This window comes from Barbus barbus (genome assembly GCF_936440315.1).
Source record: "Barbus barbus genome assembly, chromosome: 41".
Lineage (NCBI taxonomy): Eukaryota > Metazoa > Chordata > Actinopteri > Cypriniformes > Cyprinidae > Barbus > Barbus barbus.
In genome coordinates, this window is record NC_136719.1 from 7755691 (window position 1) to 7767392 (window position 11702).

An 11702-nucleotide genomic window follows, 5' to 3' on the forward strand; every position below is an offset into this window, starting at 1 on the left:
TGTTGGATTATCCCTGTGTTTTGTCATTAAAGACTATTTGAAGCTATTTCATGCCTCCTGCGTTCTCCCTGTTTCCACGTAACGTGACACATTCTTCCCCTCAGATGACCTCCAATCCCTATTTAAGTCCATTTGCGTCAGTCTGATTGTGTGTCTTCCCTCTTAAAATATTTAAGATATTTTTGCTGTTAGTGTTCACTGCTGAGGTGTGCTCTGAGTACATGAGTGTGTTACAGTACACAGCTATGCTTTGCTCACTTTTAGCAATGAAACTCTTAGGAGACATTGTATGTTGCATTATTCATGAATCTTTGCAGGAATCTCCTGAAATCTTTCACAGACGCAGGTCCACACATGTAGACTGTAAATCTACACTGTATAAACATGTTGCTAATGGCTTCCTGTTGCAGATGTTGAACCGCTGACATTGGTGTATCACATATTAAATGCAAGCAGTACAAATTATAGTTTCTCTGAGGCATACTGTCAAAATGCCAAAGCAGTATAACCATCATGAGAGCCTAAGGAAGAAAATGTGTCTTTGGAAGACTGGATTTCTTGAGGGCAATAAAGAGGAAGATGTAATGAATAAGTTTTGTTCTAAAATATTTATAAGAATAGAAAAACTTTTGCCTGATCAAAGTCAGTGTGGTAACCAACATGTGGAACACAATTTTAGATCAAATGTAATTATAACACATCACAGTCTGTGATTTTTTTTTTTTTGTATGTCAGATATAATTTCACAAGAAAACAGACATTAAAGTGTTAAACTGATACTCCATGATATGCAAAAAAAAATAATAATAATAAAAAATAGAAATAAAAATAGAATGAATTGGGGGGGAGGGGGAGATGAAAATGTTATTAAAATATTTTTAATTAATGGTTTTTGTGTATTCGGTGAAAATATGACTAATTGTTTTTACATCATTGTTGCACCACTTAATTAAAATGTTTTTTTGAAAATGGTACTAAAGTCCATTTGAAACAAACATGAATATAAAAACTGCATTTGAAAGAACCTGACATGTTTTAAACGATTTTGGGTAATTTTGTGCATTCCTTCATTGACCCAAAAGCCAATTTTGTTTTTGCATTCTAAAAACATATATTTCATGTTTATTTGTGCAATGCTTTTCACAATATATAGTTTCAAAGCAGCTTTACGGAAGAGCCAGAGGCGACGAAGTCAAGATAGATAGATTCACGTTCACAGGGGCACACTGGCATCTACAACACATTTATGAGGGACACACTTGCTCAAAAATGTGTGTGTGATAGTGTCAGTGGCTTTTTTACAGTAAGTGTGCTTGTGTGAGCAATTAGACACAGTGCCCCACCTCCAGCAACAGAGGAATTCAGATCAAGATCATGAGCCAAATCAGAAAAGACAAAGTGATAGTGAAAACACAACCAGAATAATGAGAAGAAATGATTCAGAAGCATTAAACAGCCTACGGAAGATTCTGTGTGGATTCGCAAACTCCTGATTTATAAAATGGGTAAAAAGAGGGTTTCAGTATTTCACATGGTGTCTCACAATACTGGAAAGGTCAGAGGTCAGTTACATGAACGACTTTAATACAACAACAAAATTTCTTTGGCTTTGTTCACACTGTGCATAATCCCCTTTGTTTATCAAATCTGATCTTTTGACTGTTCTGTAAGTGATTAAATCTGCTTTGTTTATTCACAGTGTATTCAATATATGATAAATCTGCATAGGTCCCTAGAGTAACAGCTTGAGCGCAAGCCTGATGCCATTAGACACTCATCTACAACAACTGAGAGCCAGTGTGGAAAAAGAAGTCTGTTCATGTCATTTCTGAACTCACAAGGCACATCAGACATAACAAAGACAATGTATTTACTGCGTCCAAAAACACTAATTCTTTAACTTATACAATATTATGAGCAAATTAAATGCATGTGACCCAAAATTACACATTTGTGCACTTTGTGACACTATATACACTAGCATTCAAAAGATTTTTAAATGTTTCTGAAGAAACCCCTTACGCTCACCAAGGCTGCATTTATTGATCAAAAATACAGTAAAATCAGTAATATTGTGAAATAATCTTACCATTTAAAACTGCTGTTTTTTATTTCAGTATATTTTAAAATGTAATTTATTCCAGTGATGCAAAGCTGAATTTTCAGCATCATTACTCCAGTGTTCATTGTCACATGATCCTTCAGAAATCATTCTAATATGCTGATTTACTGCATTAAGAAATGCCACTTTTGATCAATTTAATGCGTCTTAATTAATAAAAAACATTAATTTCTTAAGTAATGTACATTGCAACCAAACAACAACAACAACAACAAAAAAAAAAACTAGAATCTGATCTGACCGTTTAGAAAGTAAAAACATTTAAAAATCAGATTTTATTCAGATTTGAAACCACTTTTGGATGTGGTTTGGATGAGGTTTGTGACAATTAGATTTCATGTGGTACTTTTATTGCAGATCAGACTGTAAACAATTCAAGTTGGATATGCCATAAAAATCTGAACAATGCCATAACAAAATTATACTGCTGTACTCATTTCAAATATATATTCTTCATATAAAAAGGTCCAGTTTTCCAGTCTTAGTTCACTTTAGCCCTTCATTCAGACTCTTCGTGTCAAGAGAAAAACACGTACATAAACAGCAACACCTTTAATTATCTTACCCAGGCTCCTTGTTATCAGTTTGAGAAATTAGCTGAAGTTCATAAAACAAAACCATCCTCAGCCAGTTAAACATCTGCCCACATAAAAAAGCTGCTATCTTTCTTTAAACCCGTCTGCTATAAAGGGAAATGCAGAAAGGTAGTTGGGCATCAGAGCCAATCACCTATGAAACGGTTCCATTTCACTGACATCGGCCATAACATTAGACTTGAGTGAGCGCAGCAACTTCCTTTCAACCCTAGGACCCCCCTTCATGGAGGTTAACAGCAGGAGGAGAGGAGAAATAGAGCAGAAAAGGAGAGATAAAGAAGGAGAGACAAAGATAGAGTGAGAGAACTCAAGCAAAAAGCCCCCAATCTGCTGGTCCCGCTTCGCCACCTGTCAAAATCGTGGGAATTTACTAACCAAATGTAAGCAATCAGTGTAAACACTGGCTAGGCCATGGAAGGCTAACCACAGTCAGAGTCCCAAAATCAACATGGCACTCAAAATCTCAGTGCCAAAGTAAAAACACAGACACCACCTCTCAGACTGCTGCTGCTGCTACACACACACTTATCAAAGACTGCTTGTAAGTGAACGCTAATCTTCAACCAACACACTTGTACATTCATTAGAAACTGAAATCATCAGTCGACAGCTAAATTAGATGATGGTTTAGTTTAGCCTTGGCTCTGCTTCCTTAGTTATTTCCTTTTTCTTTGAAAAAACCCCAGAAATTAATAAGTGGGTTTTGTTCAGCAAGTCTTGTTAGCTAGATATAATCTAAAGTAGTCCTTATCATAGCATAAAATGAGATATGCACCTTACCCGGAATGCTTTTCAGAATCTGCAGTGCCATGGAAAAATAAATTATATTTAGCTGAGTTGCCAGTTTGCAATCTGAATTGAATTTCATGAGAGAGACTAGGTGGCATGAAATAATATGAAGACAATAAGTGCACTACACATTTTTTTTTCACTGTCACTCCTACTGGTTGCATGTAACAACAAATGTAAAACACAGGCATAGTCCAGTTCTTGAACAAATGATACCCCTGAGAAGTGCTTTTCAAAGAAAAGTCAGATACTTTGATTCAGTCTAATGCAGGGTTATAAAAGAACTAATAATTCATTAAATTATAACAATAAAAAAAATAATAATAATAAAAATAAATTATATATATATATATATATATATATATATATATATATATATATATATATATATATATATATATATTAAATACAATCAGTAAAACACACAAAAAATAATTACATTTTTATTATAATTTTTTTATATATACAAATAAGATGGTCACTGAATCTTATTTCTTGTCCGACCTAAAACAACAACAACACCATTTGTCTTCCTTTAAAAGCTATTTTAAAATAATAATTAGTAAGAAACACTGACTGGCTGTTAATATGACAACATAGAGCTGCATATAGTATAATATATGCTTTTGCAAACAAGTTATTCAACTTTTTTGATAAATAAACAAATTTATATATTTCTCATTACCATTTTGAATTCGAATTTTGAAGTGACGTGTGGCCAAGTGTGGTGACCCATACTCTGAATTTGTGCTCTGCATTTAACCCATCCAAGTGCACACACACAGTAGTGAACACACACCTGGAGCAGCGCCCGGGGAGCAGTTGGGGGTTCGGAGCCTTGCTCAAGGGTCTCACTTCATCGTGGTATTGAAGGTGGAGAGAGCACTTGTTATTCACTCCCCCCACCTACAATTCCTGCCGGACCCGAGACTCGAACCCTCAACCTCGGGTTACAAGTCAGACGCTCTATCCATTAGGCCACGACTGCCCTTTTTGACTCAAAAGTTGATGCTAAAATATTTTCAAATACTTTTGCAGATGAACATAAACTGCCTATATATAAGTCTACTTCTAAAAAACATGTAAATAAAAACAAACAATGAATGGGACAGATCTGAGTGGACAGTGAGCTGCCAATAAGTGTTAAACATACATTTGAATATAATATTCATATAATATTCTATTGAATAGAATATATTCGATAATGTTTAAAAAGTGTCCCAGGATGCACCTCATGAGTGATAATCAGTCTAGACCAAAGTTGTGAACTTTCAAGAAGCTCAAACATAAGATTTTATGAACATTTTTTGCTACCACATAATTCCCACATTTGTTATTTCACAGTTTTGACTGACTTCATTATTATTCTAAATAAAGAATAAACAGCTGTGGCTGAACCTTTGACTAATATATATATATATCATTCAGTGTCTCTGATGACAGGTGACCTAAAAGCATGAGAGAACTCAGGATGTCTCAAACTTATCAAGAGCAGGTTTTCTCTGTCTGACACATGACTGTCTGTCGAGGGAACAGGGTGTAACTCTGACCCTCCCTTTTTTCAGAAGCACTGGAGTCAGTCAGTCTGTCTGTCTGTCAGTGAACTAATAATAACAACAACACCCATGCTCCCACATAGACACAGAAGAATGACACATGCACTGTATGCACAGTAAGCCAAGGCACCAGGCAAACTGCTCCTTTAAGAATGAGAAAGTGAAGGGGAACTGAGAGGGAGAGGGAGAGGGAGGTAGAGCATGCAAGCGCAACACTGGAACTCAAATCGCCGCGCTACGCTTGTTCTTCAGAACTCCCAGTGTGCGGTTACATCAGCTGAGCAAAGAGAGAGAGAGAGAGAGAGAGATTTCATACACCTTTATTATACATAAACATAAAAACCAGTACAAAGTAACCAACTTAAATCAAAACAAATCAAACAAAGAAAATCAAAACATTTACCCAAAAACTCAAATTAACAACATATCAAAAATTAAATCTCCATCAATTACAACACAAATAATGTTATTAAAACACCACTGTAATTCAAACGACTCCAAATCATTCATTAGTTGATAATACTTAAATTCAACACTCACTCTAGCTTTTAAAAAAGCTTTAAAAAGAATTACAACATCTTGATTTGGTCTATTTTCAATTCTATTTCTCCTTGTGACATATATTGCTAATTTTGCTTGTCCAACAATAAAGTTAATCAGCTGCCACTTTATTCTCTGCTTTTGGCAATATCTCAATCCTAAAATAAAAGCATTAGGAGAGAAGTTTTCCTGAAATCTTAAAAATAAGCCCTTCAACAAGGCAAAAATTGGTCCCAATCTGAAACATTCTGTAAAGCAATGAAAAACAGTCTCTCTTGTCCCACAAAACACACATTTATCAACAACATCTGAATTAATAACAGAGACAAAGGCATTCACAGCTATAGCCCCATGTAAAATCCGCCACTGCAGGTCACCAGTCTGCTTATTCAATGGTGGTTTGTATAGCACCCTCCAAACTGGCTTGTCTTCTTCTTGTAAACCAAATTTTTCTCGCCAAACAGTATCTTTCTTCTCGTTTAATGCCCCTTTGTTTAAGATCTTAACAAAACACTTATACAGCTCTTTTCCTTCCACTAGACTCAGATCCATATCTTTTAGACCTTCTATATCCAGCAGTATGCTAGACATACCTCTCAAATCAGGAGAAATTGCAATTTTGGGAAAAGGATCTTTTATATCTGGAATCAAACGTCCATCAGCAAAGTTTTGTAACATAATTAATTCTTCCTCTGTTAATCTTTTTTTCCAGATTTTTAAAATAAATTCAGTTTGGCGTGAAGACCTCTGACCTAAAATGGCGGCCAGTGCAAGAGCATCGCTTAAATGAGGTCCAGCCACATCAATTAAGTTCCTTAACTTTACCATACCAGAGCCACAAAGTCTTAATGAAAGACCTGGCAAACACTCATTTGATAAGTCAAAGCGAGATCCTTTAACCAAAGGTTCCTCAAGCAACCAAAACAATGACTCTGTTTTACAAACCCTGCTAAGACTGAAAAGTCCCCACATTTTAAATAGTCCATGATAAAAAGAAGGAAGTCCTTTGAAATTCAATTGTTTGTGATCCGTAAATGCCAGAGTACTGTCAAGTCCAAGTCCATCGATCCTCTGTAATATGCTCTGAGCCACTTTCCTCCAAACCAGATCTTCAGGCCCAGTTAGCAGTCTCTGGAAAAACTGCAGGCGAAAAGTTCCAAGTCTACTGAACAGATGCACCAGACCTTGACCTCCTTCTTCCACAGGCAAGAAAAGTACGCTTTGAGGGACCCAGTGAAGCCGATCCCAAAAAAAGTTTACCAGCAATGTTTGTAATCTGGAAAGCAGACCGGAAGGAGGATCTACACATACCAATCTGTGCCACAATGTTGAAGCAGCCAAGTTGTTAATTATTAACACACGTCCTCTAAAAGAAAGTTGTGGACGGATCCACTTCCATTTTTTTAACCTACCCTCTATTTTTTCAACCACCCCAAACCAATTCTTTTCTTGTGTGACAGCATCTCCAATAAACACTCCTAGATATTTAAGACCTCCCTTTTTCCAGGTTAACCCACCAGGTAATAACGGTGGCCCCTTCTCCCATTTTCCAACAATTAAGGCATCACTCTTACTCCAATTTATTTTAGCAGCAGATACATTCCCAAACTCTTGAATGATTTTTACCAGAGTATTTATATCATTCTGCCCTTTAACCATTATCATTACATCATCAGCATAAGCTGATATCTGATGTTGCAGATTAACATGAGGTAGCAGTAAGCCTTCTATATTAGACCGTAATTTGTTTAATAGTGGTTCAATTGCTAAGGAGTAAAGCATTCCAGAGAGTGCACATCCTTGTCTAATGCCCCTGTGAACACTAAAAGGGGCGGACAAACCACCATTGATTTTTAGCATACTTTCAATGTCTTTGTACAACACTTTAATTGCTCCAGTAAAGCCTGGGCCAAAACCAAAAACATCAAGGGTGTTCCAAAGATATTGGTGCTCAACCCTATCGAAAGCTTTTTCCTGATCAATGGAGATGAGCCCTAAATTGATGCCCAAAAGACCAGCAACCTCTATTACATCTCGAACAAGAAAGATGTTATCAGAAATAGACCTACCAGGCACACAATACGTCTGGTCAGGATGTATAATGTTCCCCATCACTTCTCTTAATCTATTCGCCAGAGTCTTTGAAAAGATTTTCAGATCGGAGCACAACAGGCTCACTGGTCTCCAGTTCTTTATTTCCTGAAGGTCGCCTTTCTTGGGTAGGAGAGTAATCACAGCTCTCCTACAGCTCACTGGTAAAAAACCTTCAGCTATGCTCTCATTGAGAACATCCAACAGATCCTCACCCAACGCCTCCCAAAAGGCTTTATAAAACTCGACTGGGAGCCCATCGATTCCTGGAGCTTTTCCACTCTCCATAATCTGCAATGCTTTCCATAGCTCTTGTGCACACAAAGGTTTCTCTAATGCTTCCTTTGACTTTTTTGGAAGCTTCGGTAAACCTTGATAAAAACTGGCAGACATTTCCTCATCTTTATATTCACTCCCATACAGATCATTATAGAACCTTACTGCCCTTTGTTTTATTTCAGACAGCACTGTAAGCTCTCGCCCGTTCTCTGATCGCAACGAGTGAATGTATCTACTCTGGCCATTCTTTCTTTCCAAATTAAAAAAGAATTTGGATGGGGCATCCATTTGTGTTAAATTTTGGTAGCGTGACCTGACCAATGCACCTTTTGCCTTCACGCCTAGCAGGTCTGCAAGAAACATCCTTTTGGACTTAAGAACATCAACACTATTTTGTTCTCCAGTAGACTCCAATCTTGTTTGCACCTCTGCAATTTCCTCTTCAAGTTCTTTCATTTTTTGTGTAATATTTTTAGAGACATTGAAAGTATACTGTTGACATAATAACTTAGTTTCAACTTTTCCAACATCCCACCATTGTTTTAAATTCATAAAACCCCTTTTCTTTAATTTAAATTCCTTCCAAAAAAAGTGAAAAACCTCTTTAAACTTTGCATCACTCAACAAAGAGACATTGAAATGCCAATAGGCACTCTTTGACCTTATATTTGATATAAACACTTTACAAATAACAATAGCATGATCAGAAAACCCAGAAGGACTAATTACACAGCTTTTCACAATATTGAAATGATGTTTAAAACAATAGAGTCTATCTAATCTGGCCAAAGAAATAAAATTCTCTCGAGTATGCAGCCATGTATATTGTTTATCATTTCTGTTTAAATGTCTCCATATATCACACAGTTTATGAGTTTCAATCAAGGTGCGTATGGCACGGCTGGAAGCCACATGGGGCTCAGCGTGATTCCGATCTAATACACAATTCTCCGTACAGTTAAAATCACCACCTAAAAACACATATTCATCTGAATTACAACTCTGCAATATTCCATTAAGCTCATTAAGAAAACAAACTCTCTCATTACCATTATTAGGAGCATATACATTAATAAACACCACATTAAATTTTTCAAACTGTGCACGCACAAAAATTAGTCTACCAGCAATTTCTTGCTTCACCTCAAAAGAGACAGGAGTGAAATGTTTAGAAAAAAGCACAGCTACCCCTCCTCTAGAAGAGCTCATGTGAGAGCACACCACCACCCCTTCCCATTCTCTCCTCCAATTAATTTCATTTAAAACATCACTGTGCGTCTCCTGAATAAACATCACATCGATTTTCTTTTGTCTTAATAATTCAAATAACAATGCCCTTTTATAAGCATCTCGTGCACCATTCATATTAAGAGAGCCTATTCTCACCACACTCATAAAGAAGAATGAGAGAAGGATTACACACAAGGCAAATTTCAGCAGAGAAAAACTACATTGTTTCAAACCCATCCTCTGCCTGAATTTCTGATCTTAATTTACCAATAATTTTCCTTAATCTATATATTTCTTGAACGGTGAACTTTTCTTCACCTTCACTCCTCATTAACATCCCAACAGAATCAACAAACATTTTACGATCAGGAAAAGAATCTGTAACCTGCACATTTTTCATATTTTTTGATCTTTGTAAAAAAGATTTGACTTTATCAAAAGAATAGTCACCACATGTATTCCTTCTGCTCTTATTGTCCAGAGCTTCACTATCAGAATCTTCAACAGGACTACTTTCAACATTATCAGATTCATCAACTTGTGTTTCAGACCATTGTTTTGACTTTTCATTCCTCATCTTCGCTTTATTCCTTTTTCTCTTAACAGGAGGTGTTTTAAACAGTGCGTCATCACTCACATAATCTGTATTAATTTCTTCTTCAGTCAACCGTTTAGCTGCTTTGACAGAATCTATTACTGTTTCCCCCTTTGTCACCTCAGGTTCTCCCCCCCCAGCGTAACTCGTTCCTGCCTCTGGCGCAATAGACGCACCTTCAACCTGATCACATTCAGCCGAAGCAGTGACAACAGCATCTACAACCTCTTCATCAGCCGCTACATGAGCGCTGTTATCCGCGGTCTGTACCCGACACGAACTTCGAATGTGCCCCTCTGCTCCACATTTAAAACATTTCATAGTCTCAGAACTTGCATACACAACATAGTCAAAGCCATCAATTTTGAATTTAAGTGCCACACTTAGATCCTCTACTTCACTTTTAAGGACCATAAAGACTTGTCGTCTAAAGGAGACTACGTGTTTAAGTAAAGGGGATTTACAGCCTAGCGGAACTTTCCTCATTTGTGAAACAATTTTTCCATGTCTAGACAATTCCGTTGTCAACAATTCATCTTTTATAAACGGGGGAACATTGGACAAAATTATCTTTTTTGCCGGTTGGACTAAGGGAATTACTGGAGTAAACGTTTCCTGAATAATAACTCCGTTTTCCACCACCCTGTTTACTTTCTCAACGTTATCTAAAAAGATCACCACAGCGCTATTCATTCGAGAGGCTGACATTATACTGTCGTGTCCAACAATCTGTCCGACCGCTAAACTGCAGTCTTCAACTGAGCAATTCATTACAGGCGCGATCTTGATACCATGCCGGCGAGAAAGCCGCTCATAGCTCATGCGCTCTGAAGACGCCATTGTCAGCCAGCACGCGCTGGAAGACCGCGCTTCCTAAAACACCTCACGCAAGACTAAGTAAAACTTTCACAGACAGAAGCAAAAAAGTAGCTTGAAAAAAGGAAAAGAAACTCACTCACACACACCGAAGAACTCTCACCCACACGCTCCTCACACTCACTCAGCAGACGCCCACGCATGCGCAGAGAGAGAGAGAGAGAGAGAGAGAGGGGGGGGGGGGGGTAAATAGGGCATGTCACAGGAGCCTACCTCACACACAGCTGCAGGGGAGGCAGGTGGCAGTTTGTCCCCTTCTGTCCTGCGGCGGAGACCCCAAACCAACCAGCGAGCCGGGAGGGGGGTCAGTGTCCCGGTGCACTTTTTCCTCTTCTGTCCTGATATCAGTCTTCCTGCACCCTGTTGCACGGCGGTCACCGCATTGCTGCGAAGTTTGTGAAACTTTCAAGTGACTGTCAACACAGAAGTGAGAGCGAGAGGCTGGACGGGACGTTTTAAAAGAGACGAGTGAAAAAAAGGAAAGTTCGAACTGAAGCGGTTTCAATTTCCTGAACTACCTTGCTCTCTCTCTCTCCTTCTCTCTCTCTCTCTCTCTCTCTCTCCCTGCTCGAGTTGTACCAGAGGCAGTGAGCTGGCTGAATCGGGACGGCAAGAGCAATCTGTTAAAACACGCCTGCCTCTTTTACTCACATTCTCCCTCAATCGCCGAGCGACTGAGGAGGAGGGGGGAGGCAAAGAAAGAGAGATACTGAAAAAGAGAGGCTGTGCTGCCTGCTGGTACCCAATCTGAGCACACAAACACTCACATAGGGCAGCACAGGCGGAGCTTGTGGACTGAGTGAGTGAAAGGGGAAAGCTTGGCTTCGGTGTGCATGTATTCATGGTTATTCATGTGGCTTCTACCTTCTGGGCTTAATAGTGTCAGAAGCAGCTTCAAGCGCACACACTTATAAGTCCTACAACTTATATTAGTACAGACAGGTGTGTCACGCACATTCAAATGTGCTTCCATTCATTTTTAAGCCAGGTGGATTTTGAATTCAGCTTCCAATTCTGAATGAAATATA

The 11702-nt window shown here is 38.1% G+C and overlaps 1 protein-coding gene across 3 annotated transcripts in view; it reads right to left on the bottom strand.

Moving 5' to 3' along the window:
- Positions 1-11350, bottom strand: part of LOC306860696 (extracellular sulfatase Sulf-2-like) — a 178221-nt gene extending 166871 nt beyond the window's left edge. For 2 of the 3 annotated variants that reach the window (XM_079402523.1, XM_079402521.1), the window contains exon 1: positions 10888-11350. The gene's annotated coding sequence lies outside the window, so the exon portion shown is untranslated. The remainder of the gene's footprint in view (positions 1-10887) is intronic. The other variant, XM_079402520.1, reaches the window with a different exon arrangement.
- Between the last annotated feature and the right edge of the window lie 352 nt (positions 11351-11702).